The sequence below is a fragment of the Odocoileus virginianus genome, chromosome 18 (genome assembly GCF_023699985.2).
Source record: "Odocoileus virginianus isolate 20LAN1187 ecotype Illinois chromosome 18, Ovbor_1.2, whole genome shotgun sequence".
Lineage (NCBI taxonomy): Eukaryota > Metazoa > Chordata > Mammalia > Artiodactyla > Cervidae > Odocoileus > Odocoileus virginianus.
The window spans coordinates 32,672,120-32,689,146 of NC_069691.1; the positions used below are offsets into that span (position 1 = coordinate 32,672,120).

General features: G+C 41.8%; 1 protein-coding gene across 4 annotated transcripts in view; it reads right to left on the reverse strand.

Annotated features, from left to right (window-relative positions):
• The window catches only part of BNC2 (basonuclin zinc finger protein 2), a 466,221-nt gene that overhangs the window by 47,407 nt on the left and 401,787 nt on the right, over positions 1-17,027 (reverse strand). Inside the window, exon 1 of one of the 4 annotated variants that reach the window (XM_070480548.1) lies at positions 1,219-1,268. The exons of the other annotated variants lie outside the window; for them this stretch is intronic. The gene's annotated coding sequence lies outside the window, so the exon portion shown is untranslated. Of the gene's footprint in view, positions 1-1,218; positions 1,269-17,027 lie in introns of those variants that run through there. 4 annotated transcript variants of the gene reach the window in all.

The window sequence follows — 17,027 nt, forward strand, 5'->3', positions numbered from 1 at the left end:
TGGATACCTAAAAACAGTATGAGTCCAAAACCTAAGTTGTCCAATATCTGGTTAGGCGGTCATATGCAAAAGCAGATATCCACAAGTTTTATATTATGTACTTAAGAAATAAAAATATATTTTCTAACGCAAGTAAAGAATTCATTTTTCTCAAAATATTTTGAGTTCTTGGTTGGTCCTATGCTTCCAACGTCATTTTATTTACTGGATTATTTACAGGGTTAGGGACAAAAAAGTAAATTTTCTAAAATGCAAAAGGAAATAACAAAACAGAAGGAGTGACTGTCATAGGAAAGTAAGCTAGGAGGGGGAAGAAAGGAAATTTGGGAATAAGAAACTAAGTATTAGAAACAGAGCTTGAAAGCGCATACATAGAATATGAATATACATTTAAAATTTGACAGACTAGAAATGATTTCCACTTGTGGCCAACAGTGAATTACTCAATTTTAAAACTGAATATCAGAACATCTAAAATGATTTGATTGCAACAGTAAGTAGCTGAATTCTGGCGAGGGTTTTAGGAATACACAGTATGAGAAGACTGGGTAGAGATGAGGAGGAGATAAAACTATAGAGGATTTGGTAAGCTAAAAGGGCAAAGAGAAAATTAATACCTGGGTATATGAAAGTAGAGGCTGGGGTAGTCAATTTTGAATGTATCAATTTAGTTCTTACTATGGAACTCTGGTTGTGTACCAAAAGTAAAATACACAGGATGGGGAATAAAAAAGCAAAGAAAATATATGTGGATGAATTAACATGAAATGTATTTTTTAAAAAAAGAAATATTACAAAATACCTTTCAGCTAGTCTAAATTATAAAATATAAAAGGCTTTCATTTCGAATTTTATTGAAAAAAATTTAAAATTTGTACAGAAACAGGAAAGACCCCAAATAGTCAAAGTAATCCTAAGAAAGAAAAAAGGGAGCTAGAGGAATAAATTCCCTGACTTCAGATCATACTATTGATACAAAGCTACAGTCACAGTCATCAGAGCAGTGTATGGTAATAGCACAAGAACAGAAATATAAATCAGTGGAATAGAACAGAAAGTCCAAAAATAAATTGATGCCCCTAGGGTCAATACAGAAATGGTACGGTCCTAACAGAAGCAGAAGATATTAAGAAGAGGTGGCAAGAATACGCAGAAGAACTGTACAAAAAAGATCTTCACGACCCAGATAATCACGATGGTGTGATCACTCACACTCACCTAGAGCCGGACATCCTGGAATGTGACGTCAAGTGGGCCTTAGGAAGCATGAACAAAGCTAGTGGAGGTCATGGAATTCCAGTTGAGCTATTTCAAATTCTAAAAGATGATGCTGTGAAAGTGAGGCACTCAATATGTCAGCACATTGGGAAAACTCAGCAGTGGCCACAGGACTGGAAAAGGTCAGTTTTCATTCCAATCCCTAAGAACGGCAATGTCAAAGAATGCTCAAACTACCACATAATTGCACTCATCTCACATGCTAGTAAAGTAATGCTCAAAATTCTCCAAGCTAGGCTTCAGCAATACGTCAACCGTGAACTTCCAGATGTTCAAGCTGGTTTCAGAAAAGGCAGAAGAACCAGAGATCAAATTGCCAACATCCACTGGATCATCAAAAAAGCAAGAGAGTTCTGGAAAAACATCTATTTCTGCTTTATTGACTATGCCAAAGCCTTTGACTGTGTGGATCACAATAAACTGTGGAAAATTCTGAAAGAGATGGGAATACCAGACCACCTGACCTGCCTCTTGAGAAACCTGTATGCAGGTCAGGAAGCAACAGTTAGAACTGGACATGGAACAAGTGACTGGTTCCAAATAGGAAAAGGAGTGCATCAAGGCTGTATATTGTCACCCTGCTTATTTAACTTATATGCAGAGCACATCATGGGAAATACTGGGCTGGAGGAAGCACAAGCTGGAATCAAGATTGCCAGGAGAAATATCAATAACCTCAGATATGCAGATGACACCACCCTTATGGCAGAAAGTGAAGAAGAACTAAAGAGCCTCTTGATGAAAGTGAAAGAGGAGAGTGAAAAAGTTGGCTTAAAACTCAACATTCAGAAAACTAAGATCATGGCATCCAGTCCTATCACTTCATGGCAAATAGATGGGGAAACAGTGGCTGACTTTATTTTTCCAGGCTCCAAAATCACTGCAGATGGTGACTGCAGCCATGAAATTAAAAGATGCTTGCTCTTTGGAAGGAAAGTTATGAGCAACCTATGTAGCATATTAAAAAGCAGAGACATTACTTTGTCAACAAAGGTCCATCTGGTCAAGGCTATGGTTTTTTCAGTAGTCATGTATGGATGTGAGAGTTGGACTATAAAGAAAGCTGAGCACAGAAGAACTGATGCTTTTGAACTGTGGTGTTGGAGAAGACTCTTGAGATTGCCCTGGACTGCAAGGAGATCCAACCAGTCCATCCTAAAGGAGATCAGTCCTGGGTGTTCATTGGAGGGACTGACGTTGTAGCTGAAACTCGAACATTTTGGCCACCTGATGTGGAGAGCTGACTCATTTGAAAAGACTCTGATGCTGGGAAAGATTAAGGGCAGGAGGAGAAGGGGATGACAGAGGATGAGATGGTTGGATGGCACCACCGACACAATGGACATGGGTTTGGGTGGATTCTGGGAGTTGTTGATAGGGAGGCCTGGCGTGCTGTGGTTCATGGGGTCGCAAAGAATCTGATATGACTGAGCAACTGAAATGAACTGAACTGAATGGTCAATTAAAAGAGGCAAGACTATACAAAGACACAGTCTCTTCAATAATTGGTGCTCGGAAAACTGGTCAGCTACCTGTAAAAGAGAATTTCTAATTTCATTCTAACACCATACACATCATTCTCTAACACCATACATACCATGAACTCAAAATGGATCAAAGAACTAAATGTAAGGCCAGGTACTATAAAATTCTTAGGAGCAAACATAGGCTGTACCCTCTCTGACATGAAATGCAGCAATATCTTATTAGATCTACCTCCTAAAGTAATGAAAATAAAAGCAAAAATAAACAAATGGGACCTATATAAATTTAAAAGCTTTTGCACAGCAAAGGAAATCATAAACAAAACAAAAAGACAACCCACAGAATAGGAGAAAATATTTGCAAATGATACAACTAACGTGGGGTTAATCTCTAAAATATACAAACAGCTCATGCAGCTCAATTAAAAAAAAAAAAACCCAATCAAAAAATAGGCAGAAGATTCAAAGAGACACTTCTTCCAAGAAGACATACACACGGCCAAAAGACACATGAAAAGATGCTCAGCGTCACTAATTATCAGAGAAATGCAAATCAAAACTACAATGAGGTATCACCTCACACCTGTCAGAATGGCCATCATCAAAAAGTCTACAAACTATAAATGTTGGAGAGGGTGTAGTAAAAGGGAACCCTCCTACACTGTTAGTAGGAATGTAAATTGGTACAACCACTATGGAAAACAGTATGGGTGTTTCTTAAAAAAAAAACAAAAACTAAAACTAGAACTACCATATGATCCAGCAATCCCACTCCTGGTCATCTGTCTGGAGAAAACCATAACCTGAGAAGATATATACACCTCAATGTTCACTGAAGTACTATTTAATTGCAAATAACTGTCAGGACATGGAAGCAACCTAAATGTCCATCAACAGAGAAATGGATAAAAAAGATGTGGTATATATGTACATGGATTATTACCCAGCCATTAAAATTTGCAGCAACATGGATAGACCTGAAGATTATCACACTAAGTGAAGTAAGAGAGAGAAAAATGCTGTATGAAATCGCTCATATGTGAAATCTAAAAAAAGAAAAAAAGTGATAAAAATGAACTTACAAAACAGAAACAGACACACAGACTTCAAAGACAAACTGATGGGTACCAAAAGGGAAAGGTGGGAGAATGGGGTAAATTAGGAATTTGGGATTAACATATACACATTACTATATATAAAACAGATCATCAACAAGGACCTACTGCATAGCACAGGGAACTCTGCTCAATATTCTGTAATAACCTATATGGAAATACGATTCTAAAACAGAATGGATATAACTGAATCACTTTCCTGTACACCTTAAACGAATACAACATTGGAAATCAACTATACTCCGATATAAAATAAAAATTTAAAAAGATAACTTAGAACTTCATTTACTAAAGTATTTCATAAAAACTAAAAGAATAAAAAGCTTTCACTTATTTTACTTTTCATACCTATTGTCAGTTGTTAGTTCTAAACACTGACTGTAATGGTTTCACAGAATATCAAAGGAATGACTTGGCTGTCTTAGAAATGTACTAACTTCAATAACTAGTGAACTGCTCCCCATGAACCACTGTGCAATAAAACAGTTGGAGCCTCCTTTTAAGAAAATCAACTCTTTGTTGATTTTCTAAATCACCAGGAGGACTGTTTTCTTTATTTATGTTTATTTGAGGAAGATAAGGTAGTATTAAAAAAATCATCAAGGAATTAAGTCACTTTAATAAAGAAAAATTGTTATTCATGGACAGAATTGCATACCACATTTTACTTTTTAGAGTCACCTATCAAGGCAGGAAATAAGATTTTTGTCATCTCATCCATCTTCTCTTTCAAGTGTCTATTTTCACGAAGTCTAAAATAGACACTGTCTATAAATTTACACGCTCTATTTGCTCATGTTCACTTGTCTCAGAGGTAGTGCATGGAGGTTATCCAACCAGACCAAAAAGGCAAAGAGCATGTAAACTCTCGCCAACGGCGGAGAGCACACTCGGGCCAGCCAGAGGCAGGCACACTGTTGACGGTAGCCACCACTGAATCCACTTATTGGTCTTGTATGTTCTCCCCAAACACTCTCCTGGGGGATTATTTCTCAGGAGCACTTCTGTTTTGCCTCCTACTTTCCCAAGGAGTAAGCAAGTAAAGAAGCCTTCCAAATGGAGAGAGAGACTTAAAACTCTTGGCAAATTCTCTGTGCAGTAAGGAAAGGCAGATTCTAGACACACATCCAAGACGGGGAATAGGGCAATAACAAGCCCCCAGATTTAACCCTAATGGAAGGTAATTTTTGTTATTTTATTTTGCTAACTCAGATTTCCAAATCAAGGGCAACTGCCCTGTATTCCATCAATGAGGAGAATCCCAGTGAGTACTGATTTCCGATCATTAGCAGAAGAGATAACGGGGGAAATGTATGTATGTGTGTTAGAGGAGAAGAAAAGACAGCGTGTTTTGTCTCTCTCTGCTTTACACCTCAGTTCCAAGGCAGTAAGGAACAAGGAATGAATTCACATGGATAACTGAATGTTCCAGATGTGCCCACCTCATTATACTACAGTCTAAACACAGTTACTGAGTGTAACACCAAAATGAAGAAGTGCTTAGGAGGCAAATGATATAGATCCTTAAGGCAAAGCCTTAGACACCTTCTGCCTTCCTCCTCGTATGGAATCCTACACAAGTTATGTTTGAACGACTGTGTTGGGGGTTCCAATGCTAACCACAAGATCAGTAAGACTCATAGGACTCAGCACATAATCATGTTCACAGCTAAGATTTATTAGAGCGAAAGGACACAAAGCCAGCAGAGGGAAAAGGGCATAGAGCAAAGTCCAGAAGAAACCAAGAGCATCCTTCAGAGTCCTCACCCCATGGAGACACACAAGATGCATTTAATCTCTAGCACTGAACTGTGACAACCCATAGGAAGTGCTGTGTACAAGAGAAGCTTCTCAGGAACTTAGTGGCTGGGGGTTGGTCACATGGGCCCCCTTTGTGGAGCATGTACCAGAACTCCCAATTCCAGACTTCCAGAAGGAAAGTAAGTGTTCAGCATAAACCACTATTATTTGCACAAACAGTTTAGAACAGTAAAGTGAAAGTCGCTCAGTCATGTCCGACTCTTTGCGACTCCATGGTCTATAAAGTCCATGGAATTCTCCAGGCCAGAATACTGGAGTGAATATAGCCTTTCTCTTCTCCAGGAGTTCTTCCCAACCCAGGTATCGAACCTAGGTCTCCCACATTGCAGGCTGATTCTTTACCAGCTGAGCAACAAGGGAAGCCCACGAATACTGAAGTGGGTAGCCTATCCCTTCTCCAGAGGATCTTCTCAACCCAGGAATCGAACTGGAGTCTCCTGCATTGCAGGTGAATTCTTTACCAACTATCAGGGAAGCTTAGAACATTAAGTCTCTCGTCAATTACAGAATGGTGGAAACACCCCCAAACTCAGGTTCCTAGACGCTTAGCCAAGGGCCAATTTTGAACGCAGGCCTTTCTAAGGATGGCACCACAGACCTGCTGTGTTGCCATTTTTCTGCAGGCCTACCCATTACTGTTTCAGATCCAACATTGTTTCAGAGCTGTACCCCACCTGCCACCCCACCCAAAAATGAATTCTAGTACTGAGGTTCTAGATGGCCATAGCTCTGGTACTTGATCCAGGAAAGGGTGCACGGGTGGGACACAGGGAGAAATCGGTCTGCATTTGCACACAGTTAAGTATGATTTACTGGTGCCCTCTACAGTGTCAGCTTCCGTGGTGGCTCAGAGAGTAAAGACTCTGCCTGCAATGCTGGAGACCCAGGTTCAATCCTTAAGGTGAGTCAAAAGACACCAACGAGGGCTCTCTTAGTGGTCCAGTGGTTAAGAATCTACCTTGAAATGCAGGGGACACCGGTTCAATCCCTGGTCCAGGAAGATCCCACATGCTGTGGAACAACTAAGCCCAAGGGCCACCACTACTGAGCCCACGCTCCACAACAAGAGAAGCCGATGCAATGAGAAGCCCGCACACCGTCACTAGAGAGAAGCCCCTGCCACCACCTACCCCCCGCCACAACTAGAGAAAGTCCACGGCAGCAACGAAGACCCAGTGCAGCCAAAAAAAAGTAAAAAAGAAAAAATATTTTTAAGAAAGACACTACTGAAAACATAATCTGTCCCTAAAGGGAAAAAAACCCTACCGTTATAAACTGTACAATGCATGCATGAAATTAAAGGTTCATAGAAGCCAAGGGACTGTGTTAGCTTCATTTCCTTTAGAGAGTATCCATTCAATGGAGTATTTAATGTATCAAATGTTATTTATTAGAAGATGCAACTAATGGTTCCCCAGAAGAGGCCTCTGGTCGAACAGAGGCTGGAAAATCAGCTTTTGTGGGCACTTTCCATTCACTTCTAATAACAAAAATCAGTATGGGGATGCTTACAAATCTCTTGGTTTTCATTTTATATTAAAATAGGGAAGAGAGTCTTCATTGTTGTCTAAAACTGGCTCATCAGTACGCCTACCATCATGACGTCCAACTTATTTATGGAAATCTCTTAGAAATGTAAGATGATTTAGGAAAAGGAAGTCAAGGCGATCCACTAACTATATGTGAAAGTTGTAAAATTCTAATTTCAAGTCAACATTTCCTGAAGCAAATTTCCAAGGTAGAAATTGACCTTCAGATCTAACTAAAAGGATCTCAGAAATGTGCAGTAAAGAGAGAGGTAGAATGTGGACTTGGCTTCAGTGAAAAGTAATGACCACTGTTCACCAAGCACTCTCTATGTGCCAGCACTAAGGGGAAAGGAAAGCACTTCACCTGCATTGCTGTTGTTTGGTCACTAAGACACATTCACCTCTTTGCGACCCCATGGACTGTACCCACTAGGCTCCTGTGTCTATGGAGTTTTTCAGCTATGAGTGTCAGAGTGGGTTGTCATTTCCTTCTCCAGGGGGTCTTCCCAACCCAGGGACTGAATGCACGTCTTCTGCAGTGGCAGGCGGTTTCTTTCTCACTGAGTCTCCAGGGAAGCCTTCGCTTGCATTGCCCCCGCAGTCACCTCATCACTCACCCCATCACTGAGGGCACACGAGAGGGTGAGAAACTGTACTGCAACTCAAGGAGCAAGGGGAGAACATGGAGCAAGCACATGCGCTGTCCTTCTGTGGAGTTTCCTGGTTCCGGAATGAGCATCCCCGCTGAGTGGGGAGATGGAGAAAGAAAACACATCCCTTCCACATCACACGGGCGAGGCAGGTGCAAAAACCTCACAGTCTCTTGTGAATAACACCACCAATCAAGACAGAAATCCTTATTTAAGTAAGTAAAAAAAAATTACAGAGTTAAATGGAATTAAAATATACCCATATTCATGTGTTACCTTCTTCCCCCGGATATTAGTCAGAATTTAGTGTCATGAGGAAGGATTTGTCCTGACAGGTGTGACTGTGTTACAGAACACGCATGCCTTTCTCCCTCTGCAAAATGGCCTGATGCTCACAAGAGGCTGGAAAAGAAGCAAGAGACGTAGCAACGCCTATGAGTCCTGACTGAGAGTGTGCTTCATAAACAACATTCTGGGAGTTTCCAGGCCTTTGTAAGTAGCTCTCGCAGGCCACAGGTGTTGGATTTGTTTTCTGTGGCTTGAGGGTAAAGCTCTCTGCCACGGATTTTATTCTACTCAGGGGGTGGGACGCGAGGCTCTGGGCAAAATGAAACATGGAGGTCTTTGATCACTCCAAGCCCAACAAGGAAGCACACACCCATGTGTAAAAGTCCCTGATCCAAGAACATTCACCATTCTCCATAGAAGCATGGGCAACACGCGGGCAGGAGAAGGGGGACTCGGGACCTGGGCCTGAGGCTCCCACACACATGGCAACAGAACAAACAGCATGCCAACAGCAGCTGCACTGACACTCAGCAAAGACGGAGGCTGCTTTTTAGATCTTACACGGGAGAGAACAAAGTCATCCCCATTAATCACAAGGAAGACAAGTGGAGAGTTGAGGCTTCGGCATCTATCCACAATAAAAAGAAAAAAAAAAAAACCATGGCAAACACATATATTCTGGCATGTTATCTTTCATTTACATAAACCACAGGCTACACAGACTTCCTATAGCCACAGTTGCCTGCTCCATTATCCCTAGCTGTAAGGGTTTCGAGAAAGAAGAGGGAAGGAAATGGGCTAAAAATATTTCCATTATATATGGAATGGATTGTTGCCAGATAAGTATTTTTTAGCCTTCAAGAACATTTTAACATGGGTTTCTGGCAAAACTTTTAATCATTGAATAAATATTTTATTAAAGTTAATAACAATGAACAAGAGGCCAACTCCATGTTGTATCATAGAAGTCACAGTTTAAAAGCAGCGATAGCTTACGATGGAGGGGAAATTCAGTAAAAGAGCAGAAGAGATCATTGACTGTGCGGGAAAAAATGGATACGCTCTGGTTGTACCAATCCTAAAATATGCTCTCCATAATAGTAAGGGGAAGCAGAATGGAGTAGGAAAACAAATCACATCAAATAGAAATAAAATAAGATACAGTGTGGAGTGTGATGTGTGAAGTCACAGGTCTGAGTGCCAGTGCTAAGGTGTTTCCTCACTAGCTGTATGACCACAATGAGCCTCCTTCCCAGTTATGAAAGCAGATGGTCATACTTGACTTTCACTATTATCCTTAGGATTATTAGTTATTATTAGGGGTGAGTTAAGTACAAAGACTCATGACAGGCTTTGCCGAATTCCAAGGCACACTGCAGGCACCCTCAGCAAATACTTGCTCACAGATACACTAGTAGCTTTAGCATAAATCCAAGGATTAACTGAAATCTTGACCTTACATCCATAAATCTGTACAAGATGATCTACTGAGACTGCATACAAAATAATAAACAATAAGTGACACAACATACTTTTAAGACAAAGGTTAAATTTTCCATAAAGTACATTAATGGTCTTTAATTACTGGAAAACCTCTACTTTGATCAGCTTAAGTGTCTCCAGGTTACAGGTGCCATGTAAACATGCAGAGAGAAAATTCTTATTGTGATAATAGGATATAGGATAATAGGATCTTTTCTGAACATTCTTCACATGAGTATTATTCACTGGATCCATGGCAAGTCTTTTTAAAAAATGATCGTTCTATCCTTTTTGTTTACTGGCTTGTTGGGTGTTGGCTGTGTGTGTGTGTAAAAGAGAACACGTGTATGCAGAGAAAGCAGGGTCCTTTTCATTTTTAATAAAATATGGCAGGAATCTGCTTCTGCTTCTTCAGCAGAATGGAACTTCTTTCATAGAACAGAGATGTCGCTTGAATGAGGATTTATGATGCGATGAGAGCCAAATATTTCACAAATGAAGCAATCATATAGGTGATTTTGTAAATATTTTATTAATTCTCTAAGAGCCTCCTAAGTGGGGCCTCATAGATACTTATATTTTTAGTCTGCTATGAATAAACGCTACAACCCAGTGCCTGCACTCCAATGACCCAGGACTAGAGAGGGGAGTGCAGATGGTTTCGGGTGTCACAGGTACAACTACCTGTCAAGACGCAGAACCCAGTGACAGCCTCCCCCACCAGGGACGGCTCGCTCCAGTGATTCAAGGAGGTTACAGGCCTTGAATCAAGGAGCCAGCAGGCCTTGATGTCAGCTACATGGTTTTACATACTTACCAGGTCAGGGGCTCTCAGCCTTCCTGGGAATTTATTCCGATAGAAAAAGTACTGCTTTTCTAACAGTACCTTCCTACTTGCCACTGCGCTGGACAGCCACTGGCTTCTCCTGGCTTCCAGGTCACAAATGTTGGGTGTGTGCTCTTCAACGTACGTTAAAGTAAACACAATTGTGCTCGTGCTTCCTAACAAACGATTCCTGTAATGCCTCTCCTTGACTTCATTCGCATACTTCTAGTTGTAGACATCCAGCTACAAGACACATTCAGGGTTGCCTGCTTCTCATCACATGCGGTTCCCATTAACATTTAATGAGTGTCCACCGGCAAGTCTGTGGACTACTCTCCGCCCTCACCCCAGAGATTCTCCTGCTGTCTCTGAGCTAACACAGGATTTCTTCACTAACATCCTTTTTTTTTTTTTTTAATAACTCAAAACCAGCTCAAAACTCATTCACCAGCCAAAGAAAAAAGTTATTTATGCCTGCTGAAACATGGCATGCTGATGTAAATGAAATGTGGCCTTACTCTAAGAATTAATAAAGTTATCCATCTAAAACATCTCAGGAGCAATCTCCTGAGATTTTTGCCTCCAACTTTTACTTTCATCAACACCTGGATCTTCTCTAGCCACTCAAATGTCTGAATTAAATTTATGCTTATAAGTGCAAATTGGTGGACAAGGGGAACCAAGATCAAGATCTCATGTTTGATTCTTTAACACAAAGAATCAAAAACTAAGTTTGGAGAAAAGTGAAGAAAGACACCTCTTTAACATCTGCTAAGATTCATCCTAAGAGGAAGCAGCAAACACATGCAAAGGGCTTTAACTATATGATAGTGAAGACCCAACCTGTCTTCAAGCTACATGGTTTGTTCATCACTCTCTCACCCTGAAAATGGGGAAGGGAAAGAATGCATCATCAGTCTGTGATGGGGAATCAAAGACAAGGTCATCTGCTCCATCACTGCTGGTTTCTGGTCTTCACCATCCACCTCCTTTGCTAGAAAAAATGCCCCCCCTCCACCTTCATTCTTTGTATTCATCCATTTGTTCAGGTTATTTCATCTCTCTCCAGATCCCCAAAGGCTGTGCCTAAAGTTTCTCCCTTCCTACTCTCCTCTGATATCCTGATTTTACTCCCAAATTTATAGTCCCACCTTCCCTCTTCTCTTAGCTCACCTGTTCCTTTCTTTCCCCATATAGCTCCTCTGGCCTCTCTCCATTTTCACTTCTGAAAGCAACCTTCCTTTCCTTGATCACTTTTCCCATTTTGGTTTAAACAAAGGAGGGCTGTTGCCAAAAGCATGTAGTCACACTGATAGAAGCTAGGAGCTTGTGTAACATGAAACACTAATCATTCCATGGCAAGTGCAAAGAGAATGTTCAGAAGATTGAGCCAGGATGAGTGAGAAGATGTTCTGTGATCGTTCTGAAAAGTAGAGAACAATGACCACATTGAAAAGGTGCCACCACAAGCACACAAGACCTACAGAATCCCTGGGATGATCTGCCCAAAGGGAAGGCATTCCCAGTGCCATGTCACTGCGCTGATAAAATCAGAATTAAATTCCATTTGTCACAAATAAAGGTTACATAGACACCGACAAGAGATTCTTTTCTAATTCCTCCTCGGACCACCAAATTTATAACTAAAGATGACAAATTTAAGGGCTCCCCTAGTGGCTCTGGAGAAGGAAATGGCAACTCACTCCATTACTCTTGCTTGGAAAATCCCATGGACAGAGGAGTCTGGTAGGCTATAGTCCACGGGGTCGCAAAGAGTCGGACATGACTGAGCAACTTCACTTTCACTACTAGTGGCTCAGTGATGAAGAATCCACCTGCCAATGCAGGAGACACAGGTTCGATCCCTGGTCTGGGAAGATTCCATGTGCCTTGATGCAAGTAAGGCTATGTGCCACAACTTTGGAGCCTCTGCTCTGTCTAGAGCCTGGGAACTGCAACTACTGAACCCATGTACCACAGGTATGGAAGTCTGCATGTCCTGCATGTCCTTCTTCTGCAATAAGAGAAGCCACTGCAATGAGAAGCCCACACACCACAACCAGAGAGTAGCCCCTGCTTGCTGCAACTAGAGAAAAGCACAAAGAAAGCAGCAAAGAAAGACCCAGCACAGTCAAAATAAAAAAATAAATAAAGCTATATATAAAATAGAAGATACAGACAAATGGTTTTAAAATAGGAAAGGGGCATACAGTACAGGCTAATCATAGTTAACAAAGCTTTAAGACCCTCAAGTATTTAGTATTCACTTACTCCCCCAGGCCAAGGATGAGTTGATATATGCTAAGACTGGTATGGAATATGGGCCCAAGACTGGACATCTGTTCTTACTGTACAGGGGTTGTGCCATTCAAGTTATTAAAAGTATTTAAATACTATGACAGTGTTTCCTTCCACATGTCTACTTTTCATTTCTTCTCTGAATATTTTGAAAGAAGTCTTCAGTATCTGTCTCTCACTTCTTTTGTATCTAAATCACTATATGCTATGATTTAATGTTGTTTATCAAAATTTAAACAGTATCTTTTCTATGTATCAACATTTGAAAAGTTAAACCAATCATGCCCTCCTTCTTCCAGAAGTCCTGCATCAAGAGAGCTGATGTTTGTGCCTCAACTCTGAACTATGCACTTAGGCCTCAGTAAGTGTGGAGATGACAGCTAACCTTCCTCAATGCTAACAGCCCTGAGGGATGCTGCCCCAGTGATGATTCTAATCATCTCACTCCCTTGCCCCAGCCCTCCAATGGTTCCCCATATCCCACAGCAGTGGCCCACAGACTCATGATCAGTAATGAAACTTCAGGGCACAGCCCATCACTGATATACTGACTTCAAGGAGTTATATAAAAACTCCTTAATAACTGGTAAGCCTAGGTAACGGTCAATCTGTATGGCTGCCATAACCAGTCAGAAAACACCAGCCACAAAAATCATTATTATGGACACACTTGTATAATGTCTGAATTTCATGCTCACACCATCTATACGTACTGCTGCTGCTGCTGCTAAGTCACGTCAGTTGTGTCCGACTCTGTGTGACCCCACAGACAGCAGCCTACCAGGCTCCGCTGTCCCTGGGATTTTCCAGGCAAGAGTACTGGAGTGGGCTGCCATTGCTGTATGTACTACTCTATACTAATGTACAATGCCGTATATAATGTATTATGTGTATATATTCATATTGCCAACAAAGGTCCACATAGTCAATGCTACGGCTTTTCCAGTAGTCATGTATGCATGTAAGAGTTGGATCATAAAGAAGGCTGAGCAGCAAAGAATTGATGCTTTCCACCTGTGGTGCCAGAGAATACTCTTGAGAGTCCCTTGGACTGCAAGGAGATCAAACCAGTCAATCCTAAAGGAAATCAACCCTGAATACTCATTGGAAGGACTGATGCTGAAGCTGAAGCTCTAATATTCTGGCCACTTGATAGCCATTCTGATGGAGGAGTCAACTCATTGGAAAAGACCCTGATGCTGGGAAAGATTGAGGTCAGGAGGAGAAGGAGGTACCAGGAGATGAGATGGTTAGATAGCATCATCGACTCAGTGGACATGAAGCAAACTATGGGAGAAAGTGGAGGACAGATGAGCCTGGCAGTCCATGAGGTTGCAAAGAATCAGACATGACTGGGCAACTAAACAACAAAACAACGAATATTATAAGGCAAATTTAAGACAAGAAAAAATAAATACAGAATGCTATCATTATCTTCCCATTTCTCAATATCTATACCACAAGCACGCCACTTAGAAGATGACTGGCACAGAGTATAAACTCAAAACACTTTTCTCAGGACAAGGCCCCTCATGATCTGGCCTCTGGTTATCCATCCAGCTTTACTGCCGGTGAATCTTTTTATGCTCCAGCAATACGGATTCACAAAATTCAGGAAGAGGCTCCTCACAATTCTATGCTTTAGATGGATGGAATACTTTGTTCCTGAGAATCTCCTACTTTCGTCTTTTTTAGTGTCACAATTGTTACCCACCTCTTTGGTGACATCTTCTGCTCTCCCAAGACAAACTTAGAGGTTGCTTTTTTTTTTTTAATCAATGTGATGGTAACAAGAGCTAACATTGCTCTGAGCATTTGCTTTCCACCAAGTATACTGCTAGCTACTATAACTTCGTTATCTTCAATAATTTCCCAAACTATCACAACATGGTATGTACTAACTCTAAGCTAAGGCCTAAAACAGTTAAAAGTCTTATTCACGTGACATAGCTAACAGACGGTAGGGAAGGTATTTAGGCTCAAGTCTGGCTTCCCTGGCAGCTCAGATGGTAAGGAATCTGCCTGCAGTGTGGGAAACCAGGGTTCCATCCCTGAGTCAGGAAGACACCGTGGAGAAGAGAATGGCAACCTACTCCAGTATTCCTGTCTGGAGACTCCCATGGACAGAGGAGCCTGGCGGGCTGCAGTCCATGGGGTTGCAAAGAGTAGGACACAACTGGGGAACTAACACACACACACACACACACACACGTCCATACTCTTATCACTCCACTTGCCACACCTCCAATAACACAAACATCACAAGGCAACCTAACTGCTGGTTTATGCAACAACAAAACTTTTTAGCTTTATAGTCAAAGCACTTAGGCACACAGTAAGCTTACGAAAAATGTTTGCTGAGAGACTGTATATCTGCTTACAAATCCTGCACTTTTAAATTAATTATGAGCCTATGTGCCTATGTGTAGTGTGGAATATTACAGTTTACCTCTGTGTGTGTTCTTTATGTTTTAAAGATTGTTACCACCTTGGTAGTGTTCAGTGCAGTTCAGTTCAGTCGCTCAGTTGTATCCGACTCTGCAACTCCTTGGACTGCAGCATGCCAGGCTTCCCTGTCCATCACCAACTCCTGAAGCCTGCTCAAACTCATGTCCATCAAGTCAGTGATGCCATCCAACCATCTCATCCTCTGTCATCCCTTTCTCCTCCCGCCTTCAATCTTTCCCAGCATCAGGGTCTTTTCCAGTGAGTCAGTTCTTCACATCAGGTGGCCAAAGTTCTGAAGTTTCAGCTTTAGCATCAGTCCTTCCAATGAATATTCAGGACTGATTTCCTTTAGGATGGACTGGTTGAATCTCCTTGCAATCCAAGACTCTTTTAAAGAGTCTTCTCCAACAACACAGTCCAAAAGCATCAATTTTTTGGTGCTCAGCTTTCTTTACAGTCCAACTCTCACATCCATACATGACTATGGAAAAACCATAGCTCTGACTAGATGGACCTTTCTTGGCAAAGTAATGTCTCTGCTTTTTAATATGCTGTTTAGGTTGGTCATAGCTTTTCTTCCAAGGAGCAAGCATCTTTTAATTTCATGGCTGCAGTCACCATCTGCAGTGATTTTGGAGCCCAAGAAAGTAAAGTCTTTATCTGTTTCCCCATCTATTTGCCATGAAGTGACTGGACTGGATTAGGTAATATGCATGAGCAAAATTTAGCCTATGACAGTGAAAGTAGCTCAGTTGTGTCTGACTCTTCACAACCCCAAGGACTGTAGCCTGCCAGGCTCCTCAGTTCACGGAATTCTCCAGGCAAGAATACTGGAGTGGGTAGCCATTCCCTTCTCCGAGGGATCTTCCTGACCCAGAAATTGAACCTGGGTCTCCTGTGGCAGATTCTTTACTGTCTGAGCCACCAGGCAAGCCCAAAATTTAGCCTACGAACAGTAAATCTTGCATTCATCTTCCAGGAACAAGAAACTCTGAAAGAGGGTATGTTCAAATTGTATCAGTGATTCTCCTAGGTCTATGAGGATGGATTCTAGAGGCCCCAACACACACTGCATTGTGCTGCACTGGCACAACAGGGCAGAGAACTCTCTGGACAGGTGGGTACATGACCTTTTTCTTCCTGTCTTCTCCTTCTCCTCCCATTTCCTGGAGGGAAGGAAGGAAGGACGGATGGGCGGAAGGGATGAGTGAGCTCTGGGGCAGGGGGTGTGGACAGAGAAGATGGTACAGTAACAACTCCTAGGAAATGCTGCCTTGCACTTGTCTGGCAGAAAGAATGATACCAACTAGGAAAAACTGAGATCTCAGCTTTCTAAATGTGTCCTGATTACTTTACCCTTACCCAGACTTTGGTGTGTGTTGTGTGCTGTGCTGAGTCGCTCAGTCATGTCTGACTCTTTGTGACCCCATGGACTGTAGCCCGCCAGGCTCCTCTGTCCATGGGGATTCTCTAGGCAAGAATACTGGCATGGGTTGCCATGCTCTCCTCCAGGGGATCTTCCTAACCCAGGGATTGAACCCAGGTCTCCCGCACTGCAGGCAGATTCTTTACCAGGTAAGTCCAAGAATACTGGAATAGGTAGCGTATCCCTTCTCCAAGGGATCTTCCTGACCCAGGAATCGAATTGGAGTCTCCTAATTTGCAGGTGGACTATCAGGGAAGTCCTGTGTGTGTATCCACTCCCCTTTCCTCAACTATGCACTCTTTGAGAAGAAAAATTCAGATAACATCACCTGGTTCAATCACCTTCTACCTCCTACCAGACTGGGTCTCCTATCCCCTCAGGC